Here is a 5660-nt window from a genome sequence, read left to right on the forward strand (position 1 = left end):
TGTCCTTAACCTAACAATCTGAGATCAGTGGATAACCCCAACCATCTTTGCACATCTGCACAACAAGTCAGGTTTCCGTTACAAATCAGGCACATACTCCCCATGTAGTTATATCAAGGACTCATTCTAAGCAAACAAAAACAACACTTCTTAGTTTCAGGTGATGATACTGAAAACCTCTGAATATTCTTTTCTATTCCTGCCAAAAGATCACCCTTAATTTTACACACTGCTCATTTAAAGATCTACTTACTATTTACTAACTTTTTCAGAGTTTTCAGGTATATCTCATGGTTTCAATTCTGTTAGCGCCAAAATAACATTTTATTTACTTCCATTTCATTGAAGTGGAGGTTGAAAACTCATCTCAGCCCTCTGCATGGTTGGATACATTGTGGCAGTTACCTAGATACTGTACTTAAGTACACTTTTTAGGTAAGCTACTTGTACTTTACTCACAGGGAAATATGCCACATTCGTTTGGCAATCCAGGCCGGTCATTCCTTGTCGGATTTATATGACCGTATGACACGTCTGATCTGAATGTGTTTCATTGCAACAGTCCGGAAAACATGGTGGCGCGCCATAAGTTTGTTTTTGTTGGCATGATTGCTGAGCAACAGAGACTTTGCTGGTTCAAACGACTTTAGGCTACAACGGGCTTGCACAGACTTTTTTTCCAACACAAATCAACAGTGGAAATAGAAATGCCATTGCAAAGTACTTGTATGATTTTTACAACACAAACGCTTAATTAAACAGCATACATGAGGACAAATTGAGGAAAAATAACTTTGTTTACCATTCACAATGTGCGCAGCCATCTTCATCGTGACGTCAATTCTACCGACTCGGTCTACCTGGACCTTGCCCGAGTTTGATGACGAGACCTCCGGGTAGAACGGGTGTTCTTTTGTACCCTTCCGGACCGGAAACCGTATCAATCCCGGTTCCGGCTACCAATAGAATGCAGCAATACTGTACTTTTTACTCCACCACATGTAATAGCTGTGATTGCTAGTAACTTTATACATTACAACTTAACTTAAAAAAATGTGACAGGCTTAAATAGTACAATTGACTGCTGAACATTAAACCAGTGGTTCCCAATAACTGATTGTAAGCACCACCCAGGCAGCACACTGACTGACCTAAATCAAACACACCCATCAGGTGCATGCTGGATCTAGCTTAATGCTAATATGCTTATGGATCCTCCAGTGGTGCTTTCTACATTTCTCCAGGAACTTCTACCTTCAGTGTGGTGCGTGAGGCTTTTCTCCTGGTTTTGACAATAATCCCTGTGTGCAGATGCCGTGCAGGCTCTTTTTCCTGTAATGTGTGTGTGTTAGTGGGCTGTAGCTGCTGTGTGTTCTGTTTATAATGTCTTTACATCTCTGCGGTGTCTGTCTAGGTGATGCTTTACTTAACTGTTAAAGTGGCAGGTTGTTTAATTTATGTGTCTTAATAATGCTTGTTGCAGCCGCTGAGGTGTCTGCAGCTCTTTTTATTGTTTTGTTGGTCATATTTGTAAAACTGTCTGAGTTTTGTCATCTTTCCTGGTTAATTCTAGTGAGGCTACACTTAGGAAGGAAAAGGGGATTTATTTGTGGATTGGTCATGAAGGCTCTGTTAAGTTATGTCGTCTCACTAGTGTTCTCTTTTTATACTTTCAAGTGCATCCTGATGATCCTTCAGTATTTTGACATAAAGCAGGGACAGGCAGTTTTAATTGCTTCCTCTGCAAAGCAACCCAAACAAGCAAAATGGAGTCAGTATTGGCAAAGCAAGAAAACATTGCTAATAGTTTAGCTGTCTGCTAATCAGAGCATAAGACTTTACGTTCACATGTAGCTAACATTAAATAGAGCCTCAGATCACAGTGTGCCCTCTTTTCCACTTCCTGCTGCTACAGACCAGAGTGGGTAGCATCTACAGGGTAAAGATGGACCCCCAGTCAGCAGCTGCAGCACTCATATCCAGCCAGCACACACCACAGCTCTAGGGGACCAGACAGCCCTGACTCCCATCCGGATCAGCTAACAGGTTAGCTACGCTGCCCACCGCCCTGCTGTGACACCTGGCACTGTGCATGTGGGCAACACATTCTCACTCCAACCTTGCCACATATCGACATTTGGTCATGGGCTTTCCACGTCTAGATACAATGTGCTAGGTACCTTGGGTCAGAACATGGTTTGTCTGTACAATCTTACAGGAAGCAAACACCATCCCCCTGGGTGAAGGTCCTGGGTGAAGGTCGGTGGTTGCTGGACCCATCAACCTACCCCTCCCACCAACCCTACACAAACTTTTACTGCCTTAACTTTCATTGTTGTTCTGCCGCGTTTCCCCCTTACGCTGCCGGGCACCATTTAACATTATCAGCGACTGGCCATGTATCATGGCAACGTGAAAGGACGTCTTTTTTTGTTGGTGTCTAACGCCAGAAGTCACTGCCCAAGCAACAGATTCCGACGACTTTGGAGTGAGTGTGTGGGTTAGTGTGGGGGGTTGTGCTGGCCAAATTTGAGCCAGCACAACCCCGCCAGTTTGGCTAAAGGTCCGTCTTCGGAATTGCTACCTGCTTTTCTCCCTGCAAAGCAGTTTTCAGTAGCAAGGAGTGAGGCAGAGGGACTGTGGGGTGGCTTGCTACCTATTTCTTGTCTCATTTATGGTATAATAAACAGAGACAGAAAGAGTGGGGCAAGGAGAGGCTGAGCGCTGTGTGCAACTCTACAATAAAATAAGATAAATCAATGTATGAGAAACACTGGGTTATTGTATGAAGTGCATGCATATGCCTGTGGTTGTCTGGTGGGAAATGCTTAGGACAAAGAGGGGAGAGCTTTGTTTTTTGGGTTTGTTTTTTTTTGCCTTTTCCAGATTTCTGCTCACCCTGGCTTCAGGTGGGGTTTTGAATGCAGGATATTTACTTGAGTGTTTTTTCATTGTTCCACTTAAGTGATATGAATACTTCATCTACAACTGTCTAGTGAGAGGGTTTATTTTAGCAATTTGTATGAACCATTCCTCTAAGCAGCACAAGTTGCTGGGCTGAAAGAGGGGAAGCTCCTCGCCCTGCCATGCTCTGTGGTGCACATTTGCTTGTGTGTATTTGTGATCACACTTTGTTGAGAAGGGATTGGATTTTCTCTCTCCATTTGGGCCACCAGTGATTAGATGAGTCTATGTCTGAGAGTTTAATCCTTGTTGGAAGGAGCACCAAGTTGCATGTGGCACGCACACGCACACACACACACACACACACACACACACACACACACACACACACACACACACACACACACACACACACATTCACACGCCTGCACTTGTAATTTGAGATCCAGATGTATCTTCTTTTTTTTTTTTTTCAAAGTGGAGCTGCATCTGCAGGGAGGCATGCGGCCCTCATGGCACAGACCCAAGCTGCTTATTGATGGGCAGATTTAGCCATTCATTTCACTCAGACATTCCTTTGTCAGACCCCTCACCCTCACTTTCTCTCTCTCTCACAACACACACACACACACACACACACACACACACACACACACACACACACACACACACACCATGTGTTAGATGATGCCAGCAGGGGATGGAGACTTTGTGCAACAGGCCAGAACATAAAGAAATGATAATGTCTTTTAAAAACACCCTGTAACATAATCCGGTATTTAGTTTTCTCCTGTCTGCTCTCCCCCTAATCAAGAAAATAAATAAAAGTTTATGGACTAAACTGACAGTGAACTGTACATCAGTGCATTGTGATAGTAAATCTGCCTCAGCCAGAAGGACAGAGTGGTTTTAGCATAATAATGCTGCTTCTCTACTGTACATTAATATTCATATTTACAGACTCTGCTGCTGCTCTGACAACTTGGCCCCTCTTGCACCTGCCAGACATCTGTGTCACAGCAACAGCCAGACTTTGCACATCCGTTCATAAATAACAGTAACACTAACTTGTATCTTTACCTGTAACACAAATGCCCTGTGGATGAGAGCAACCCGTGTGTGACCTGAATGTTTATTTTAAGTCAGATCAGGAGGTTATGGTGAAAATAAGTGAAAACATTTCACTGGTGCTATTATGCCTTTCATCCACCCACCTTCCTCCACTCCTGGTAACATTGCCTCCATCTGTTGCCTAGACAATTTAGATCTGTGATTGATTTAATGACTCCTTAAAAAACATTTGAAGCACTTGAGAGAAAGACTTCAGAAGTGGTTTGGGGTTCTTTGCAATAAATAATTGTTCATAAAAAATGGTTAATCCCTTCTGTGTAGGAGCAGGAGACACAGACTGAAAGAGACAAATACGTCTCTGTTGATTGTCTTGCCTTTGTGATAGTTTTGTCTCTTTGTAGTTCTTTTGCATTTCTTTACAGTCAATGTGTGGTTGTTTTGTGTCTCTTGAATCCTTTTTGCATCTCTTTGTTGTCTTTTTTCATGTCTTTGTAGTCTTTTCCATCTTGACTGCGACTGTGAGATAGAGCGGGCCATCCACTAACTGAAAGGTTGATGGTCTGGCTCCATAATGAAGTATCCTTGGGCAGATACTGAACCCCAAATTGCTCCCGATGGCTGTTCCATCGGCGTGTGACAGTGTGTGAATGGTTACTTAATAGCAGGTGGCACCATGGTAGCCTCAGCCACTAGTTTCGACTGTGTGTGTGAATCCATGAATGTGACATGTAGTGTACGTAAAAGTGCTTTGAGTGATTGGAAGACTAGAGAAGTGCTATACAAGTGCTGCCATGCAAGGTGCCACCTGCTAATCAGTTTTTAACTCACTCACACACCAATGGAAGCATCATCGGGAGCAATTTGGGGTTTAGTATCTTGCTCAAACATACTTCGACATGCAGACTGGAGGAGCTTGGGACCATCTACCTTTCAAATAGTGGACAACAAGCTCTATCTCACAGTCGCCCTGAGAGATGCAGCTGCTGATCTTCCAACTGGTGGATGACCCACTCTGCCTCTGAGCCACAGCCGCCCCTTAAAGGCCATTTACCCATCTTGTGGCTCTTTCCAGTTGTTAATTTTCTTTTGATGGTGTGTAGATGAGGAACATCAGAAATGAGGAACACGTGGTTATGAGTTAAATAATTATACAAGCTAGCCAGGAGTTGAACCTAGAATCTTCTGATCCGTAGTCAGACGCGTTATCCATTGCGCCACTAGCCCTGCTTTGCATCTCTTCGCAGCCTGATCTTACATCACCTTGTGATTGTAAACTTAGAGGAATATATATGTTCAAAAAAATAAAAGCTAGGGACTAATATTAAATGTATGTCCACCTCTATAAAGGGGGTGAATTTATGGAACAATCTTGAGGATGAACTGAAATTATGTGAGACATTTCAAAGATTTAGAAGTCTCCTCAGAGGAAAGATGATTGATATATACAAGCAAAGTGTTTGCGAATTAGATATTTTAAGTGTTGTTTGTTTGTTGCTGCGGAAAATTGTTGACTGGTGATGTGTAATCGGTTGGTACTGTTGCCTTTGCATTTCAACTGGAATAGGAAATGGTGTAAATTATGAATCTTCACAAAATATATATTTTTTCTGCTAGTTGTAAGTAGGTGAGAAGGGTAGGCGTCATAAGCTCATTGCTTCAGCCTACACCTTTTTCGGTTAAAATTA

The 5660-nt window shown here is 42.8% G+C and overlaps 1 non-coding gene across 1 annotated transcript; it reads right to left on the bottom strand.

The window, feature by feature from the left end:
- Window positions 1-5126: 5126 nt before the first annotated feature.
- trnar-acg (transfer RNA arginine (anticodon ACG)) lies at window positions 5127-5199 on the bottom strand. The gene has a single exon. It is a non-coding gene; the product is annotated as a tRNA-Arg (tRNA).
- Window positions 5200-5660: the final 461 nt, after the last annotated feature.

The sequence above is a fragment of the Epinephelus fuscoguttatus genome, linkage group LG18 (assembly GCF_011397635.1).
Source record: "Epinephelus fuscoguttatus linkage group LG18, E.fuscoguttatus.final_Chr_v1".
NCBI lineage: Eukaryota > Metazoa > Chordata > Actinopteri > Perciformes > Serranidae > Epinephelus > Epinephelus fuscoguttatus.